Raw genomic sequence first — 22,416 nt, 5'->3', positions numbered from 1 at the left:
CCTTCTGCAGTCGGGCTCCTGAAGGTAGAAGAGCAGCAAGTGCCAATTGCCACCTCGACAGTGCACCACCAGGACTACCGAACAAATAGAGATGCTGTGATTCCCATCCACACGATGATTTGTGAGCTAGAGAGCCAAGGGGTGATCAGCAAGACCCACTCACCCTTCAACAGTCCCATTTGGCCTGTGCGCAAATCAGAAGGAGAATGGAGATTGACAGTGGAGTATCATGGCTTGAATGAAGTGACTCCACCATTGAACGCTGCCATATGCTCTACATGCTGGAGCTCCAGTATGAGCTGGAGTCCAAAGCAGCAAAGTGGTACACCACTATTGACATTGCCAATGCATTTTTCTTCATTCCTCTGGCAGCAGAGTGCAGGCCTCAATTTGCCTTCACCTGGAGGGGCGTGCAGTACACCTGGAACCGACTGCCCCAGGGGTGGAAGCACAGTCCCACCATTTGTCATCCAGATTGCACTGGAAAAGGGTGAGGCACCAGAATATCTGCAGTACATTGATGACATCATTGCGTGGGGGAACACAACATCGGACGTATTTGGGAAAGGAGAGAAGATCATCCAGATTCTCCTGGAAGCCAGCTTTGCCATCAAAAAGAACAAAGTCAAGGGACCTGCCCAAGAGATCCAGTTCCTGGGAGTGAAATGGCAAGACGGACGACGTCAGATTCCCACCGAGGTCATCAATAAAATCACCGCGATGTCTCCACCGACTAACAAGAAGGAAACACAAGCTTTCCTAGGTGCCATAGGCCTTTGGAGGATGCACATTCCGGAATACAGTCAATTTGTGAGCCCTCTCTACCTGTTTACGTGTAAGAAGAACGATTTCCACTGGGGCCCTGAACAGCAGCAAGCCTTTGCCCAGATCAAACAGGAAATTGCTCACGCAGTAGCCCTTGGCCCAGTCAGGACGGGACCAGAGGTGAAGAACGTGCTCTACTCTGCAGCCAGGAACAATGGTCTGTCCTGGAGCCTCTGGCAGAAGGTGCCTGGTGAGACTCGTGGCCGACCACTGGGATTCTGGAGCCGAAGCTACAGAGGGTCTGAAGCCAACTACACTCCGACAGAGAAGGAAATCCTGGTAGCCTATGAAGTAATCTAAGCTGCCTCGGAGATCATTGTCACTGAAACACAGCTCCTCCTGGCACCCCAACTACTGGTGGTAGGGTGGATGTTTAAAGGAAAGGTTCCCTCTACTCACTATGGCACCGATGCCACATGGAGCAAGTGGATTGCCCTCATCACACAGCGCGCCTGTATTGGAAACCTGAATCACCCTGGGATTTTAGAAATAATCACAAATTGGCCTGAAGGTGAAATCTTCAGTCTCACTGATGAAGAGGAACAAGAACAAGTGACACATGCTGAAGAAGCTCCACCGTACAACCAACTGCCAGCAGAAGACACACGCTACGCTCTTTTCGCTGACTGTTCTTGTCACATCGTAGGGGTGAACCAGAAGTGGAAAGCAGCTGTATGGGGTCCCACACGACAGGTTTCAGAAGCCACTGAGGGAGAAGGTGGATCGAGCCAACTTGCTCACCTCAAAGCCATCCAGTGGGCTCTAGACATTGCTGAAAGAGAGAAGTGGCCAAAGCTCTACCTTTACACCAATTTGTGGATGGTAGCCAGTGCTCTGCGGGGGTGGCTGGAAAGGTGGAAAAAATTCAACTGGCAGCATAAGGGAAAACCAGTCTGGGCTGCTGAGGAGTGGAAAGATATTGCCACTTGGGTAGAGAAGCTACCTGTGAAAGTCTGCCACGTAGATGCCCATGTCCCCAAGAGTAGGGCTAATGAGGACCACGGAAACAACAAGCAGGTAGATCAGGCTGCAAAGATAGAAGTGTCACAGATAGACTTGGATTGGAAACATAAATGAGAGTTGTTCTTAGCTCGATGGGCCCACGATGCCTCAGGTCATCAGGGCAGAGATGCCACCTATAAGTGGGCACGAGATCGAGGGGTGGATCTGACCATGGACAGTATCTCCCAGGTGATCCATGACTGTGAGACGTGCGCTGCGATCAAGCAGGCCAAGCGAGTGAAGCCCCTGTGGTACGGTGGGCGGTGGTCTAAATACAAGTATGGGGAGGCCTGGCAGATTGATTACATCACACTGCCTCAAACCTGCCAAGGCAAGTGCTGTGTGCTCACAATGGTAGAAGCCACCACAGGATGGCTGGAGACCTACCCTGTGCCTCACGCTACTGCCCGGAACACCATCCTGGGCCTGGAAAAGCAAGTCCTTTGGAGGCATGGCACCCCTGAGAGAATTGAGTCTGACAATGGGACTCATTTCAAGAACAGCCTTATGGACACCTGGGCTAGGCAACATGGTGCTGAATGTGTGTACCATATCCCTTACCATGTACCAGCGGCTGGGAAAGTGGAACGGTGCAATGGCCTGCTCAAAACCACCTTGAAGGCACTGGGTGGGGGAACTTTTAAAAACTGGGAGATGCATTTAGCTAAGGCCACATGGTTGGTGAACACCTGAGGCTCCACCAACCAAGCAGGGCCTGCCCAATCCAAACCCCTTCATACAGTAGATGGAGACAAAGTCCCAGCAGTGCGTATCAGGGGACTCTTGGGAAAATCTGTTTGGATTACTCCTGCATCGAGCAAGGAAAAACCCATCTGTGGGGTTGTCTTTGCTCAGGGGCCAGGTTGCACATGGTGGATAATGGAGAAGGATGGAGAAATACATTGTGTACCGCAGGGAGATTTGATGTTGGGCGAGAACTGCTTGTAATGTTTGAATGTCTATATATGTTTGTCGAATGTTGCTACCACTGTTTGTATATAGCTATGTATATATGTATAAATGTGTGTTTAAAGATGAAATGTATTAATTTGGGCATTGAGCAGTAGGGAGAGGAGGAAATATCCCAAGCAGCACAGCATGCATCTCCACTTAGTATCCCATGGGTTAACTGACCTCAAATAATCTTAACAAACTTACTGTGGTTTATTGAGACAAGGGCTGTGTTGTCCTATGCCTTGTTACAGTGGCAGCAGCTTGTGCAGGCACAAGAGTCCAGCAAATCCCATGCCAGTGCTTTTGACAGTGTTACAAAACCCTGAATGAAACCCTCCAATTTGTGTTGAATTAGCAAGCTTCCTAAAAGCACGGGAGAGAAACTGTGTTGTATCACACATCACTCTAGTGATGGTGATTGCTTTCAGGACTGTGACAGTTAGTAAAGGGGGACAAGTGGACTGGTCTCAATACACTACCATCACCAGGTCTGAGACAGAAGTAGTTTTTCAGCTTACACTGGCCAAGCCATGAGTTTAGAAGCTGAGGAAGACAAAGAAATACTTTAAACTCTTCAGCAAAGATAGCAATGTTACATAATAGAAAATAGCTGAAACCAGGGAGCAAAATAGCTTCTATTCAGACAATACCTTTTCTGGTTTGAAACCTGGCGAAGTTCAGGTCCAGAACCCCTGACTAGAATATTCTCTGATGCTGAAAATGATCAAGGGCATCTTAACATTAACTTAATATGGTTTGCCTTATAACCCAAAGTTAAATACATTCTAAAGCTAACAGGTATGGAATACTGGTGTATTCACCACAAGACCTTGAACTCAGCAGATCTGAGTTGATTTTTTCATGTTTTTAGGTGCCTCATGCACATTATTACCTTAATTTCAAAGATACTGTGTGCCCTATTTGTTCTTCTATTTCTGGAGTCCTCATTAATTGCAACACATACTTTGAACTTCCAGATTCTGTACACACAAAGACATAATTTAAGAGCAAAGTAACAGATATCTCTTCTTCTGCTGCCTCCTTTGCTTTTCATCCTCTGCTGTTTCCAACAATGTGACACAGATTAAGGTTCTGAGGAATACAGCTCTCCCTATGGCTTAAAAATATTTGCAGAATATGAGCATGACATGAAATTTCTCCCATGTTCTGTACTGCACATTATCTGCAGACTTAGGCAAGGAAGTCAGTCAAGATGCTTATTAGGATAGGGGAAGTCCTGTATTAAAAGAGACACCATTATTTCAATCCTGCTCTCTACTTTCACTGTTGAAATTCACATAACTTATCTAATCATTACTTTTTGGAATGGGAAATGAGACAACCTCTTTTTACATATGTGATGTGGAGGATAGGTATTTTTTCCTTTTCTTTTCTTAAAGCTTTCCACTGAGCCAAGAACTCATGTACATTCATAATTAAATATTATTTTACTTTTAAATTGGATATTAATGATATGTATGATTCCTGCTCTGCAAATTGAATGTTCCAGGGGGAGTGACTTCTGTTAAAAGGCACAATCAAGTAAGTATGGGGATACAAGAAGATCTGTCTATTACATGGAATAAGAAATAGATAGACAGCCTGAGGAGCTTTTCAGGTAGAGATGAAAGTCACAAGTATGTGTGTAAATTAAAAAGAACAGATCCATTCATCTCTGTCTCTTTACACCTGGGCTGAATGCTAAGAGCCATCTGTCAAAACTGCATGTGAGGCAATAAGAGCATTTTGTTTATCTTTGAATAAATTAACAGCCTCAGACAGGATTTTAGCAGCAGCATAGTAAGTTGATTCCCTCACAATCCACCCTGGCAGTTGTCCTTTCTGAGAAACCCCAAGAGAGCCTTTGATGGGTATTCTCAGAGGAGGAAGGAGAAAATATACAAGGCATTTGAAACTTGGCTTTTCTCTTTCAGTATTGACTTTCTAACTGTGGCAGTTCTCCTTTCAGAGCAGAAAGTTGTTACGTTTCTTAAACAAGAACAGGCTAACTGGATGTGGTGGGTTGACCCTGGATGGAAGCCAGGCACCCACTAAGGCTGCCCTATCACTTCCCTCCACAGTGGACAGGGAAAAGAAAATATAATTAATGGTTACTATGTTGAGATAAAGGCCAGAAGAGATAACTCACCAAATACTGTCACAAGCAAAACAGAATTGAATTAGAGATAATAATTGATTTTATTACTAACAAGAATAGAGCAGGATAATGAGAAGTAAAATAAGACCTTAAAAACACTTTCCCCGCACCTGTACCTTCTTCCCAGCTCTAATTCCTCCCCCACAGTGGCGCAGGGAGACGGGGAAGAGGGATTATGGTCAATTCATGACACATTGTTTCTGCTACTGTTCAGTGAGAAGAGTCCTTCCCCTGCTCCAGTACGCGGTCCCTCCTACGGAGACAGTTCTCCATGAACTTCTCCATCGTGAGTCCATCATATGGGCAACAGTTCTCCACAAACTGCTCCAACATGGGGCGCTTTTCCATGGTCCTTCAAGGACAGGCTGCTCCAGCCTGGGTCCCCCGTGGGGTCACAAGTCCAGGAAACCTGCTCCAATGTGGGCCCCTCTCTCCATGGGTCTGCAGGTCTCTGCCAGGACCCTGCTCCAGCACAGGCCTCCCTTGGGGTCACAGCCTCCCCTCAGGCATCCCCCTGCTCCAACATGGGTCTCCTCCAGGGGCTGCAGGTGGATCTCGGTATCCTCATGGAACTCCATGAGCTGCAGGAGAACAGCTGCCCCACCATGGTCAGCACAATGGGCTGTAGGGGAATCTCAGCTACAGCACACAGAGCACCTCCTCCTCTTCCTTCTGCATTGACCTTGGTGTCTCCAGAGCTGTTCCTCTCACATATTCTCACCCTCCTCTTCTCTGGCCACAATTACAACTGCACAGTAACTTTTTTTTCCTTCTTAAATCTGTTATCCCAGAGGCGTTACCACCATTTCTCATGGGCCCAGCCTTGGCCAGGGGCACATCCGTCCTGAAGCCAGCTGGCATTGGTGCTGCTGGACATGGAGGAAGCTTCTCATAGTTTCTCAGAGAAACCATCCCACTGACACCCCCACTACCAAAACCTGGCAACATAAACCCTACACACTGGAGCTACTAGAAATTTCTTAGGATTCTCCCACTAAGGGATGAGTTATTCTGGGAAGTAAAGAAGCTGCCAGATTTGACATACCTGAACATCACCATGGCAAACATCACTGATGGAAAGAGTGCTTCTACATATACAGCCAAGGGATCTATTACTGGAGAGATCCAAATATGCTCACAAGTGTGAGGATCCTTCAGCAGACCAGGCAGGCCTCCAAAGAAGATAAATTAAATGCCATTGCTGGTGGTTGGAAACACAGGAACTGTAAATTAGTTATTATCTATACTGTAAATTATGTATGAATTAGGGCAAGTTATTTAGCTTTCATACTTCTCTTGGAGAAAGTAGGAAAAATTGTTTCCATATTGTCTAGCAAATATTCTACTAGATTATTATATTTGTCTGATGTATTCCCTAACCTATATGCTAGGAATCTCTTCGATCAGTGACACAAAATGACAACAAAATCTAAATAATCCTGTAATCTAAAAATAAGCAACCCTGTTTATCAAAAGAAAACATTCCAAATCTGCAGAATGAACCCAGGATGAATAACAGACCAATAAACTTTGTAATAAGAGAGTTTTGGGTGGGAAGAGGTGGGTAAAATTGGAGAAAAGACTGGGGAGGAAAAAGGACCAAAGGAAATTTTTGGTATTCATCCTCCTGGAAGCGTCACCTTATAATTACAGTATGGATCTCAAATGAGCTCAGCTGAGTTCCCACCTCTTCCACAGACTTCTGGGACAGCCTTGACTAATTAAACAAACCCCTTTGTACCACAGAACGGGCAAACATAACAGCAGCCTAGTCATGTCTAGTTAGACTGCTAAAGTGAGTTGTTTCTTATAAAGTATGATTGGTTCTCTTCCAAGCTTTTGTGCAGGGCACTTGGCACAGTTGGTATAAAGGCTTTAAGTTTTACAAGTAAAGAACAAGGTGGAGAAAATTTTTATTGTGCCTTGTTATTATTCAAGTCTCTTGCTGGAGTGAATGCAAGCATCCTTTCTTCTGAGGACAGATTTTGCAGAATGACACAAAATTCTCAGAAAGACTGGTTTTGCCTCCTCAGCAATGCAAATGAAAAGCAGAGGATTTGCACATGCAGTGGTAGGAGCAGCAGTACTGCTGGACCCTCCGTGGAGAAGTGGCATAGACTGAGAGCATCCTGGCACCCTTGACCCATTATCTGCTGTGTGATTCTGGTTATTTTTAGCAATCCCCTTGTGGGAGGACAGAGAATAAATTGTTGTTTGGCAGCTTATGACAGGAATTTCAGTATACAGCATTACCATAAACTAAGGAGCACGGATATTGAGCACAGAGGGAGAGAGTATAAGGTTCCCTGCCTCATGCTCAGTGATGAAACTTCCCCAGTGTGAGCTGTAAGTAGAAAAATTTTGAGCTGCTAACACAACTTCAAATATTTTTTCAGACTGAATCAATCAGACTGACCCTACCTGGGGTCCTCACACAAATTAAGAACAGCCTCTGCTTGTGTGACCCGTACACAAATCTAGAAGGGTAGTTTGATCTGTCATTCTGCCTTGTTTACAAAATACCTGCCTTTTGTAGCTTCTGGGTACAGGTAATCTCTTCTGTTCTCTACTGAGCAGAAAAAAACCCAAAAAAAGTACAAAACTATGTGTATGTACCTATTTATGCATTTTGACAGTAATAACTCATGCAATTAACCCCCTGTACTAGGGAAAGTATTTCATGGTGCTCTTTTTTCTACAGTCAATGAATACACTATCATTATATTGATAGCTTACAACAGGCACATTTTTCTTTGGTCCTGAATGTGTAACCACAGAAAAATACCTGATTTGTTATTTATTGCTTTACTGATCATGTCATTTGCCTTCTTACTACAAGACTCAATGCCATAGTATTCTCTTGAATATTCCAGGTCTGAGCACCTTCATCTGAGGAGCCTTAAAAAGACTGATCTGCCAAAGATAAAGTTTCAATTTCTGGATTTGAAATGTAAATTTAATCCTATCGAGTCCCCTCTGCATTTAGTACTTCCAATTACTCGGAATTGTGTCAGCCAGGAGACCAGGAAAGAGAATTTCTCTTCCGAAGTATGCGCTAATAGTCTTGCCACACATAAAGGCTCAGAATACACTGTTTTCTCCATCTGTCCGAGTAGATGAACAGTTTACATAGCTGAGTACAGGAAATTCCACACTCCTATCTCTTGACTGACTTCTGGAACTTGAAGTGATTAACTATACACAAGATGAATGTGTGTTACATTTTTTAAAAAATTTTTGGGGGTTTTTCTGTTTAATTTTTTCCTACTACTGAAATTCTTTTCCATGGCTTCATGGCAGGGGTAAGACCAATGGTCAGAAAACAGCTTACAACATACTTAGGAAGGGGTACTAAAGTAGCTGAAGGTCACCTTCACCTCTGTGTCTGCTCAGTCCTGGACTGAGAGCCTGAGAGAGGAGAGGCCTGTGGTGATGCTTAGAAAACCCCATATAAATTGCCACAGCCAGCCTCTGGCTTTAGAGTTACAAAGTTCCCTCAGGATAACATGTACTGTGTCATAGCTCCTAATATAGTCTAGCTTCTTTGTCAACAAGAAACTCAGCTGCAATGCTCGAGATTTTTCCATCTTTCAGGTGTGATTCTGGCCAGTGATTGTCCCAGGGAGGCTGGAGCAGTGCATTTGTGCATGGACAAGACGTTGCTGTGCTTTCATTAGCGATGTCATTACGTACTCAGTACAGGCCAGTAAGTGTATTGCTCCAAAGGGATTTTAAAGCAATCAGATTGTTTCAAAGGAGACCCTGGCCCATTATAGATAAGATTAGGCAGCTGATGGATTTTAGAAGAGAGAATAAATTGCACAAGCTGTCTGTCCAGGTATTTCTAAAGTGGCTTTTTCAACATGGCACAAATACATGAGAAGTATATATGGCAGGGTAATGGTACAGCACTGTTTCTTTAGTTGGCTCTTCCAGCTGCAAGAAGTGTTTTGATAAATATTCGTAGCAGATCATAGTCTTTTCCCTGTTCTATATGTATTCACACCTGTCTGGGTAAAGAACAGTGCTGATTATCATAAAGCCCAAGCCTTTCTCATCTGAGGAAAATAATCCCCTTAGAGATCAAACACTATAGGAGATTTCATATGCACACAGGTGGCAGAAATGCAGAAGGAACATTTATAAAGACAGAATAACTTCGGATTTTAGAAGAAACACACTTTTTAAGGAGCTACACCAAAGATTAAACTTGTTTACTCTGAAGCTACTTTAGAGTTTGGTTGTAGACCTCTGTAAGAAAAAAACTAAAACTGATTTATTCTGACATAGATATGGTGGTCCAAACACCCATTTTATTCCTAAATAGCTTAATGTATTCCTAATTTAAATAAACTCTTCATTTAAAAATCTCATATTTCATCAAATCCAATCCTTTTAGGCAATATGCACTACTTAAGAATTTTTTCAAGTAATTAAAATAAATATTTTTTTTTATAAAGGTGTGTTGCAAGCTGTCTTTTGGTGAGCTTGCAATCTAGTGCAGTGCTAAATTTGAATCTTTACCTTCCTCCCTTTACTGAACCCATTACAGAGTCTCTATTCGGCTGCCTTTTGGCTTTTCTCCCTCATCTGAAGATCTTGTGGATTTAATAAAGAATTGGATACATGTCATATTCTTCCTTAAAATGCTCCAAAAAAGGTTATAGGAAGGCTTTTCATTTCTGAGAAATGGTTTATTTTCTTAATTTCCCTAGAACCTCATTGGTCCTCTCTCAGGCTCTACAAGACTGAGTCATAAACACACTCATGTCAAAATGCTCCCTAATTTTTCCCCTTGAGTCAGGCTGATGCAGATTCCAGTTGGAGTGATAGATATATCAGAGACAAAGAATCAGGAGGAATGTAAGAGACTATGGAACTTAAAATTAAATTTCAAAAGCCAACAGCTTTTCCAAGCAGGTTTGTTGATTCTTCCAGTCCCAAGAGAATTTACATATAACTGCTCCAAAAAAAGGAAAAAATAATATCGCATATAGAAAATCTACTAGAACATTCATTCTGTGTCATAAGAAATGAGGTTATAATCCCTCTAAACATTATTTTCTACTTGTTTTTTAGTGCAGCTGAAAATTGGGGCAGGGGGTGTTGTCTGAGTTGGACACATGGCGTTGTCATCTAGTGTTCAAAACCAGCAGTAATTAAAGTATATTTTATTTCAGATTTTGCTGGGTTTCTAGCAGGAAACTATTTTATTGTTCTCACCACTGAAACTTCAATGCACAGAATGAACACAACCATTATGGCTGACAGGAATCTTGCTTTGTCAGCCTACGCTCAGCTCTCCATCGCTGCTTGCACAGCTGTTACTCTATTCAGAAGAAAACACTTAGATCCGAAACATCTGTGGTTTTCCAAAAGCTGTTAAAAGTCAAAAACTTACTCTTAATTATATATTTGGAGGGTGAATAAGGAGGTTAAGGTGGATTATGTGAAAAGCTCAATAAAAAGACTTGCAAGACCAGCTTAATGCAATGCTACAAGTTACCTTGTACCAAAGGAGTAATGTAAAAAGGAGGTATGCCTTGAACCTCTTATCCATCCAGCCATGGATATTCCAAGAAGATGATGTTCCTGCAAAAACCCATGTGAATATGAAAAGCTTTTTAGCACAGGATTTTTTGTTGTTGTTTGTATTAATGGAGATTTGTTTCTATTACTGTTCACCCAGTCTCTTTTCATATGCAGAAACAAATATATTTGCATATGCAGTAGAGGATTTGGCATGGATGGGTTTTTTTTTCTCCCATTATTGATAAGCCACAGGTTTTTAAAAGTTACTTCCATGCAAGAAAGGAAAAGAAGTTGTGACAGTGAGGTGACCAGTCACTTCACAGAGAATTCAGACAGAAAGAATTGTAAATAATCCATAACATAAAATGGGTTCGCTGTTTGGCAAATGCTTTCAAGTAATGACTGTTTCTGTAAAAGTCTGGATATGCTTATGAACAGGAAAGAAAAGGGCTACATTCATTCAGATAATTCACAGTAGTACTTTGACAGAGATAATAGAAAGTGTCATTACCCTCGAAAGAAACTACAATAGATGTGGTATTTTCTTGAGGATATAAACTCTTATTGCATTGTTCATATACTCCAGGAGCATTACGATTTTAACAGATCAAAAAGTTAAACAAATCTATTATAAATATCTTCCATGCCTAGAGGTAGGTCAAAAGTACACAGAAAAACAAAGCAAGCCAATCCAGTTTTACAAGATTAACAAATTTCCACTAATGAAAGAAAAAGCATGTAGATAAATTGCAAAAATGGATCAAATATGAATTGGTAAGACCTTAAGACCCATTTTTTTACTGCAGTTAAAAAAAAAAAAAGATAAAATTTTAAAGTATTTCTTGACCCAGTAAATTCTTCATTTTTAACACTGTTATTTTTTTCTCATCTCAGTTAAAAGCAGACAATTTTTTAGTTTCCAGTATTTATTTAAACCAATTAAAATTGCCTAATCGCTTGGAGTTGTGGCTAATCTATTATTAATACCTTATTAATTATACTTTATTCTATTCACACACTCTTCTTCAAAGATACGTGTGTGAATAAAAATGTGCTTTGACCACAAACAACAGACACTCTTCAGGGTAAATTTTGTCACCATAACATCAAACAAATGAAGCCTCAGATCTCCTCTATCCAGGAGAAGTAACTAATTCTGGCATCAAACTTTCAATAAAGTGTAAGAGTGAAAGTTCAGATTTAGGAAGGACATTGACCTGCTGGAGGGAGTCCAGAGGAGGGCCATGAAGATGATTAGAGGGATGGAGCACCTCTCCTGTGAGGAAAGGCTGAGAGAATTGGGATTGTTCAGCCTGGAGAAGAGATGGCATAGGGGTGGCCTAATTGTGGCCTTCCAGTACCTAAAGGGAGCCGACAAGAAAGACAGGAAAAAACTTTTTATGAGGTCATACAGTGATAGGACAAGGGGGAATGGCTTCAAACTGAGAGTAGGTTTAGATTAGATATTAGGAAGAAATTCTTTACTGTGAGGGTGGTGAGACACTGGAACAGGTTGTCCAGAGAAGTTGTGGATGCTCCACCCTGGGAGTACTTAAGGTCAGGTTGAATGGGGTTGTGAGCAACCTGTCTAGTGAAGGGTGTCCCATGGCATGGGGGGTTGGAAGGAGATGATCTTTAAGGTCCCTTTCAACCCAAGCCATTCTATAATTTTATGATTCTATGAAAGTAATTTTTCCTTCATAAGAGTATATATTATATATAGTGTCTGTTGATTTTTTATGTAGAGTTTTACCATTGTTCTGAATAAGATATTCCATCACATCTGCATGGTAGTAGCAATTCATGGGATTTATTAGATAAAGAACACACCAACATCGATAATTTGGTTTTTTAAATAAGATTTGAAATGAAGCAGGGAATGAAAACTATCTAATTACTGATCTTCTTACCTGCAACAGGTTCTCATGCAAAAAAAATGTGCATAGTTTCAATGGAGCTGTACCCATGTCTTAGGAAAATTTTTCTTTTGAAATGCACTCTCCAGTTAAATAGAGCTAACACTCAACAGGTTTAAATATATAATTAAATCTATGTATTTATCAATACCTTAAATTTTAATATAATTTTATTTTTGAAGGTTCTTAGCTTTTACTTTTCTTTATCTTGTATTCTCAGTGCATTCTTACATGTGCTTCTGAGAAGCATAAAGCCACTATTGCAAGCCTCAGTACATTGGGAGCATTCCTCATGAAGGCTCAAACAGTAATAATTTAATATTTATACACTGGTTGGTCATAATAGCAGAAGAATAGGTGAAGCCCCTCTTTATGAATGAGCTGAACATAGTGTCTTCTTGTTATACAGAGATAGTACAAATTCTTTACTGACGCAAAAGTCTAGATAGCATATCAGAGAACTTCAGTGACCCAAGTTCCCAACTTTACACACTCTCTGAATTAAAAAAAAAATAGAGTAATTAATTTTTAAGGAGATGTGAGTGAGATGAACAACCCTAATCCAAAAGCAAAATTAAATTTGGTATTCAAGTGTCAAATGAAACCACTCTAATTTAGTGAATGCTTGTTGAAAAAAGCCAGATCACCAAAATATTCATGAATATCATGGACTTTTCTTTCACCTTGTTGATGAGTGGCTCAGTATATGCAAATTAATTATGTTCCATTGCCTTGGAAAATTTTCAGGAAGTAACCATTTTTTAAGCACCCCTACATGCTCATAATTTCTTAAAAGAGGGTGAAAGCTCAGGGAAAATTATGTAGCTCATCTTCCCTTATGTTCACAAATCCAAAAACTCATCTCTGTAGAGTACGAACTGAAAAAAAAATGTTCTCTTGGCCTCAGCCGCTCTGAGTATGAATGCCTGGGTACTCCAAAGAATGAAGAGCACTAAGGAAAAAAACACAGCAGGAAGAGCAGGGGGAAAGGGAACATTAATTCAATTTTGGGTTTCTTTATTTCAGATTTTATTGTCAGCATAAGGTGGAATCCAGGAGACTGTCTTAACAGATCTGTCTGTTGTTACTCTCTTAGAAAGAAAGGAAAAAAGGAAGAAGGAAGGAAGGAAGCAAGCAAGCAAGCAAGCAAGCTCGCTCTCTGGTAAGCCAAACACAAGAGGTTAGAGTTCCTGCAAGCAGAGAGTGAAGCCATATGTATCAACCTGGACAGAATGTCTTTTAGCACAGCTGTAGCTTGCCCACAGAGACTTTCTACCCTCTTTGGAATGCTACTCCCATGTGTATACAGTGGTATCTTGATGTAAAACCTCCTATACCCCAGAAGAGCACGATGTTGCTGCATTTCTAAGTATTCCAGCATTAAACATAATATTTCAGTATTAATCTTCCATGTGAGTTTGTTCAGGAGCATCAGAAAGATGTGAAACTTCCGAGACAGAGTTAGAAAGTTAAATTTAGAAACTAGTTAAAGCATATCTTTATACAGAATCTGGAAAAAGTATACTAAATATGGGACTCCCATTGTCTTCACACATCTTTGTGTTCAACTAATTTCCCTGTGTCTTTTAAAAAGGCAGTCTTGCATTCCCCAAATGGATCAGCCTATCTCCAAGGTACTGCAAGAAAATGAGAGAACTTCACTCCAGTGCACAGCACCCTTCATTGCTTGGCTCTCCAGATTAAGAAGTATAGATAAGTACTTATCTGCTTTGTAGCAGCCATCAGAAAGCTGATTTTCTTCAAGAATATAGTACAGCAAAGTACGTACCTGAGGAACTAGACATATTTGCAATTTGTTTCCTAACATAAACTGTCAAAAACAGTAAAAAAAGAGAAAGTTTTTTTAAGTATCAGGTGTTATCCACAATTAGCCTGTGGGTATTTTGAGTAATTCTGGTCCTGCAGATACGCCTCTTTTTGAAGTATTGTGCACAGGGTAATATTTTCCTTGTGTTTCAACTTCATTGCTGCCCCATTGCTGCAAATTCCACATAACACCTGCCTCCTATTCTCCCTAAACATTTTGGCAGGGGGCTCTAGGGGATGCTTTTCATTCGTCTTTCTGGTTCCTTGTACTCAGCCTGCCCTACCATATCAGGTGTTATGAGGCCATTCATTCTCACCGCTTTCAAAGACTCCACAAATTAAACAGCAGCTTTCTGTAAACTAACACTTTTAGATTACTTCTATTCACACTTTTCAGTATATTCTGCTTTGCTTAAGATTTCAGGACAGATCTTAATGGTTTGCCTGCCTGAACAAGTTACCTGTCCCTTCAGAGCAAGATAACACCAGTAAAAAACACCACCCCACATGAAATTTCTCTCAGAAAAACAAGCCAGTGCACTCTTACCTGGGTTTGTCACAAAACAGATGTTTAGGAGGAAACCACAAGAAATGTTGTCCGAGAGCATCAAAACAGACTGGAGTATTCTCTGATTTTGATGAAATCAGAACATGCTGAAAATAAATTCACTTTGTTTTCAGAGCAGACCAAAGACAGGTGGAAAAAGGTTTACAGTACTCTAAAAAGTAACTATGTATTAGTGGATTTCATGTGGACAGGCAGAAAAAGGTATGAAAACAAGAACCTGGGCAAAAAATAAACATAACTGTAGTTTCCCCTTAGGTGTGTAAACCATCTCTCCAAACAGACATCTTGATTTGTCCACTTTCCATTGACACATTTCAAGTGAAATCCATGTAATGACTACTCCTCCTAAGGCTGAACTATAAAGGAAAATCAAGAACAAAAATATTACTTAATTACTGAACTTGTAAAAAATGCATTATATATAATACAAAGGTGTTGTATACCCCATGTAAAGTGTGAGAGCACTGGACAGCAAACAGGCTGCATTCATGCTCTGGAAACTGCAACTATAAAACATTGAGTGTCTTTGACAACTGCATCGTAGTAGCATCTTTGCTGAAATTTCCCCATCCTTGCTCTGCACAGTCCTCTTTCTACTACTTCTACTAAGGAAATAATGTTGAAAAAGCATTAGAGCTTTAGAAAAGGTATATGTCAGGGGTAGACTGAAAAAATAAACTGCATAAACAGATCTGTTTCAGATATTGCAGATGTTTAGGTGCTGTAACTAAATGTTTGTAAGAGAAACCAGGCAGCCATGAGACACACCACCACTGGAAGGGCACAGAGCAGTCCAATGTCACTTCATGCTGCTTTCTTTTGACCTCCAGGCTCTCAGATGCAAAGCACAGACTATCAGCTCCTCTTTCAGCTGGTTCATCATTACGTCCTGCAGCAGTTTTGTTTGCAGGCTTATATGGAACAAATATTTTATGATGTGTGTGGACATAAAAAATAATATGAAAAAAGTTAAATTTAATGAGGTCACACAAACCCTGAGTGACCTTTAGTTTATTTGTTCTCTTCTTTTGTCATTGATGATAGCAGAGTTGTTCATAGAACATGATTTGGGTCTGATAAAATATGGTTCAATGGATCCAAAATCTACTTTATTCTTGGATTTACTGAAATAATGATTAGGCAAATATAGTACCTGACCTTCCTGTTTGTCACTGTAAACTAAATCTTGAGCCACAGTCAAAAGCGGAGAACAAGAATGAACCTCAGCACTTTCAGTGCCACATCAGTAGACATACTCAATCAGAATTCCAATCTGAGGCCAGAAGCAGAGCATACAACATACTATTTAATGGACCCCATGAGAACTTAAAGAAATAATACAAAAGAAACCGGCAGCAATGTTTTAGTGAGTGCTGCTTGGCTTTATAGGGTGTGCCAGTTTGGCCAAATTTAGAAATATATCCTCTGAGAGAAGGCAGGTTACAAACCACCCCTCCCCCACCAGGTTCAGAAAAAAATAAATTTTCCTCAAAGGAAAGTGAAGGAGATAAAAAGTATTTCTTTAACAAACACATGGGAAAAGGAAAATAATGCTAAATGATAAAATCTCTCACTGTGGAGAAAAAGCCTGGGAAAGTGTCAGAGTCCTCCCTTTGGTCTCCTCGGAGTTGGGGCTTGGCCCAGGGCCAGGCCCTCTGTGCCCAATGGAAAGTCCTCCCAATGAGTTCTGATATTGAAGCAGTCCAGTAGAAAAGGGAGAAAATCCAAAATTCCAGGGAAGGGAAAAAAGTTCAACTCTCAGTCTCTCTCCAGAGAAAAAGAAGCTGAAAAAACTGGCCAAAAGCTGATTGGAAAGCAGCAAGCTGGGTGCTTCCTCACTCTCCTGCTGCAGTAGAAAAAAAATCTCTATCTCTGTGTGACCTTGAACAAGCTGCAAACTGCTTTGCAAAAGTTTTGCTCAAGTTTTCCTCCCCCCTCTCAGGCTCAGTTTAAAGGCATAGAAAGGCATAAAATTAATTCCTGGGCATAGGGCAGCGATATGGGATACACATCATAAAGTCACCCCAAGACACACGGAAAGAAAATTTGGTTGGTAGGATTGAAAGAGCACATCTGGGCAATGGCTGTCTCCAAGCCAGGGCAGCTATAAAAGGTTGATACTTCAGGAAAGAAAATCAGAGTGACAGCCCATGCACTGAATACATTGACAGTTTAAGATAATGTTCTCGTGGACAGTTCAGTTCATGTTCACTGAGCAATAAGTAGAAAACGGACCTGACCTGAGACCCGTGAAACCACCTGTAAGAGTGGTGAACAGCAAATGTGACTGAGCATCAAAGAGGTGCTGCCAAATGATGCAGGACCAGCATGACTAATGCACTATGCCAGAAGGGAGTGACCTAAGTGTTTTTAAAAATCTTCTGTCACGAAAAATTAGAAAATTGCTGAATTATAAGACTTTGAATAAAATAATCATTGCTGATTTTCAGACACTGTCTTTGGAGTCACAGCTATTAATTACTGCTCTCAGCACTGCAAAGTGCCTTGATTGTAGTAGAAATTAATATTCACACACTGTCAACCCACCTAATAAAATATGAGAGAAAAGGAGGTCTTCTGTGAAGTGATTTTATGCGAGGTAGTTAAAAGGAATGGGACAAAAAGTCACCACTGGCAACACCAGCAGATGCCAAGATTCATCTTTCATAGCTTGAGATGTCAAGAAATTAGGTCTCTGTACCTAAACTAAGTACCTTCAGCTTGTGTTATAATCAGTGGGGGAAAAATACAAGCACTGTCCACTCCTCAGTGATTTTTTTTCTTTCTGCTACTGTTATTACCTGAGGCAGACATATACATGTGAAAGACTTGTCACCAGCAGTTGCCACACTTCAGTCCTTTTCCATACAAATACGTACACACACACATACATTTGAGGGTTTAATCACTGATATCTAATGCACAGGCACATATCAACACACATCCTGAAAAATCAGCCTTGCTGAATTTCCTTTGCACAGAGGACAGGACTTGAGGCAACCCACAGACTGACTATATTTCTTCTACAGAAGAGATATATTTGCATATTTGGGAGTTGATCTTACTCAACATGGTTGAATACATTTCAGACCTTCCCAGTTTCACTTCTCGGTCAAAATTAGGAAATGCTGTGAAAAAACCATGTGGTAGACTAAAAATGATATTTTTTTATTCATGCTTGTGGATACAAAAATGCTGCTAGCAAGGATTTTCTTGCTGTTTTCTAAGTCCGTGAGAGACTTTTCTCTCTCACAGAAGAGGTAGCAGTGTTCTGTAAACAATGAAACACCTGCAACCTTGAGAAGCCTTGTTTATGGTACAGTAGAAAAATATTTTGACAATGGATGTTTTAGGATTTTAGCCAATCACCTCAAGGGGTGGCTGATCCTTGTCCAATTAGACTATGAAGAAAAAAAGTCTGTAAAAGAGTTTGTAAAATAATTAAATGAATCAATCTTGCTGCACAGTTCCTGCCTGCTGGATCTTCTCTCCTCCTCCCTATGACTGCAGGACACGGTAATATACCCTAGGGCATTTTAATACATGCCTTTGCTAGTTTTTATCATTCCAGAAGGTAAACTAAGTCTTTTTAAAACATTCTCTTATAGCAAGTCAGTAATATGACTTAGGTGCATATATAATTAGTGATCACAGTCTGCAACTTAATTTATTCCCCAAAGCCACCTTTTGAAGAACAGATATTAATGAGGTGAAGAGAGAGAAGTAAAATTAAAGGAGATGAGGAGGTAGAGCAAAAGCTGTATACAATGGACTTTGTAAAAGTTATACACTGCTTTGTTTATTCATACCATAATCTTACATTTAAGTCTATTTAATGCTGTCTTATGGTTGATATTTTCCCTTTATAAAACTTCAGCATATTGGATATGCATACCACCTCCTTACATTTTTTTCTTATGTTCAGAAAACAAAAACTTCTAATTTTTGCATTTTCATCTTTGCAAAGATGTTTTCAACTAAGGAACAAGAGGTGTTTCCCATGTTAATGGTATGCTCAGAGTTCAGTCTTCCTGTTAGCAGAGCTTCCCATTGACACAGGTATTTGTGTGGAAAGAAGTTTTATTTGCTTCATATTGCAATATGTCCTTTTGTGTTTGTGGATGAAGACTTACCAGAGTGCACGAGAATGTCTCGATTTCTATTTGCTTGTCCATGGCACCTAGGAGATCTGGAACAATTAACAACCTGCAGGTTTCCACAAAGCCTCCTGCTTCACTCTGATCTGATTTCAGCCAGGAGTGCAATTGGAAGAGGCTGGTCCCAAAACATTTCTCCCTTTCATCTTCTGCTGAATGTATGTGCCAGCTAGTGGCACATCTATTTTGCACTTCAAATGCAGTGTACTCACACATATACAGCCACTTCTGGTGTTTCTACCCCACACACACACCTGGGGAGCGTGAAAGGGAGAATTTGAATTTATACATTTCACATATACATTTTACTTACTGTATACTCATCCAGGGATTTCCAAAAACCTTGGAGCTTTTATAGGAATCAGCCAAGAATTTCTGGGGTCGTGTCACTTCTCTGTGAGTCAGCACATGTAGGGAATCACAGACATTATAATAAAAAGGACTTTTTGTATTCTTTCTTACTAAAGGATGAAATTCCCAGGGACTGTGGGGACAGCAATCAGGTCCTTACCTTGCACTGGTTTCTGGTGGAGGGATGGCCTGCTAGATGTACTCACTGTAAATCAAATGATACTGAGTTGTGTTTCAGGGTTATTTGAAAGTTGAATACTTTCCTGAGGAATTGTTTCTGCAGTGATTGCCAATTTTCTGCTTGAGAGGTTTATGATCAAATAGTTTCTGGCAGGAGCTTTTTGTTGGGTTCTTTCAACTGCTGGTTTTCCGAGGACACTTGCTAGTGAATGTTCAAAATTCTTCTTCTGTTCCTATTAACATTTAGAGAACAAATTTCAGCACCTGCTAGAAGATGTGAAGCACTGATAACACTTAGATGGAGAGGATATGGGATCAGCTGTGGCAGGAAATAATAAACAGAGTACTTTAACTGCACAGCAGAAGATAAAGGTACAAGTCCAGAGGCAGATGCTAAATAATTTAACATTAAAAAGAAAAGGCTTGATATGTATTTTAAACTAACTTCAAAAGCGACCCAGCTGGCTAGTAGGACATATATGCCCCAAATACCCTTCCAGGGTGAGTTCTTCTCCAAAGCAATTTTTAAACACTACCTGCTGAGGTCACTTTTCTACATCTGAGCATAGCTGTTATAAAAACAAATCTAAATTATAATATTTATGTTGAGACGCACTTGTGAAATCAGGGGCAACAGAAAATCCTCAGTTAAATTGACTAAACTGCCACATAGCAGACATGAAAAAACTTGTGTAGGCTGGGGGAGTTGATGTGACGTGAGACACTGAATAACCTGGCACTTGCCTGGGCCAAAATTACAATAATAACTATTTGATTCCTCTGCTGCATGCAGCAGAAGGTTGAATAAATGAGTCACACTTAAGTTAATACTGGACATAAAAATAAGCCATTAAGAGACCATTCCTATAGCATTTGGATTTACAAGGAAAGCTGTTTTAAAATACACACACACCCTTAGAAAATTAAGATGCACTGTGGAGACTTGAGATAAGCTGAAAAAGGTGTAGTTACCATTATTCTCTTGAGATAATCCCAGCACCTGAGAAAGTGGGATGGCCATTACAGGAAAGCAAGGAACTTTATTCATTGTAGATTCCTCCTTTTGTCATTTGTTTTAAATTGGTTTTGGTGTTCTTCCTAATTGAATGTAATGCTTGTGAGAGTTGGGCTGACAAGTTTGAAAAATTAAGTCCAATATGCTCATTCCTGAAACCAGCAATGCAAAGGCAGAAACTGCAAAACCTTGCCCAGATAAATATGCCCTCTGTGTTGTGAGCTGGGGAAGAAACCAGTAATGTAAATCCTAAAATGCTCATAATTCCTCTGGTGCAAATGGCTTGTTCCAGCAGCTGCATTAAAACCATGTGTTTACTGGGTAAATATAGGTCTCATTCACTTTCAGAATCAATTATGTCTAACCTAGAGATCTATCAGTAAATCATTGACTATTACTATAATTATAAGCCTTATCTCTATTATTATCATCACTCCCTTCAGAGCCAACAGACTACTTTATGATAGGCTACGTACTGTGTGCATTTAGGGAGAGAGCATATGGGCTCCAGTGAAAGACAGACCCCACTCACAGATGGACTAAGGCCACAGTTCAGGAATTCTGTATGCAAAAACCCATTACACACCAGGGAAAGTCCTTTCTCAAACAGTTATGATTTGCTTTCAAGAGCAAGATAGGCAACAGATGAAGCAGGGTCATTTTACAGAAGACTCAAAGCATAAAAAAATGAAGTAACTTTTCAGCACCTGCCCTGAGGTTGGAATTAAGTGCAGCCTTTTTGGAGTTTCTCAAACAGACCTTTGTCATATTTACTTTGTGTGGGTCATTTTCTCTTTCCCTTTCTGTCCATGTTCAAATCTACTTTATTTCGTGTACTTTGCTCCTTCTAACATGGCAGAACCTGACTCCTGGGGAGCATCAGGTAGAGTTGAATGACACAGCCTAACTCCCTCTTCTGTCTTACAGTCCCCAGGGGCAAGGTTTTCTCACCCTCTACAAGCAGTCTCCTTGGAGAAAAAAACCTCAGTGCTTTAACTGTTTTGTCAACTTTCTCCTATATATTATTTCTTCATGCCTTTTTCAATGCACATTTTCATCATTTCCATGCCAATATTGTCATAGAAAGCAGAAGAAAATTGACTGCCATTTACTGCTTCTTATTCCTGCCTTGCAGTTGTTTAAACAGTTTCTCTACCCATACTACTGAGAGATCTATTTTAATCTTTGTGTAGCCATCACTTAAAATATTTAGTTCCAGTTTTGTGGCTTCTTACACAAATCTGTAGCTAGTGCTTGTAACACAGTTTCCACATCTTTGAGCAACTTTGCCTTGTTCACAAATAATATTGATAATTGCTTCAATAATCCTAAAGTGAGAGATCACTCACCTTACTGCACCTTACACTTTTCCAATATTTGGTATTTACTCTTTCTAGCTCTCCATTCCAAATTTTTGGCTTAGCCAAACCAGATAAAAACAATTACAGAATCACGGAATCACACAGAATCACATAATCAATTAGATTGGAAAAGACCTCTGGGATCATCAAATCCAACCTATGACCAAACATCACCATGTCAACTTATTAATTAATTAACTAATCATTAGCTAATTAATGAGTTGATACAATAGAACATTTGCATTGTATCTTTTTCAAGCACTGTAACTTCCAAATCTAAACCAGAGGGAGGATGACTTATAGATGCTAAGAGATAATTAGTGACAGGGCAAAGATGGCAGGAGTAACACTGAGCATTTCCAGTAGGAGAGCACATTTTGCCTTCCAAATAAAGGCTGAGGCAGTATTTCAATTAATTCTCTTCAACAGCAAAAATTCTTAATTCAAAATAAGCCAAACAAGAAAGCACAAGATCCCAGATGAATATACTTATTACTTTCTGCAACTTTCTCAACAAAGCTATCAAGGATAATGGTAGCATTATTAGGAAAATGCAAATGAAAAGCAATC

The sequence above is a fragment of the Corvus hawaiiensis genome, chromosome 3 (genome assembly GCF_020740725.1).
Source record: "Corvus hawaiiensis isolate bCorHaw1 chromosome 3, bCorHaw1.pri.cur, whole genome shotgun sequence".
Classification (NCBI taxonomy): Eukaryota; Metazoa; Chordata; class Aves; order Passeriformes; family Corvidae; genus Corvus; species Corvus hawaiiensis.
This window is presented reverse-complemented; position numbering follows the sequence as displayed.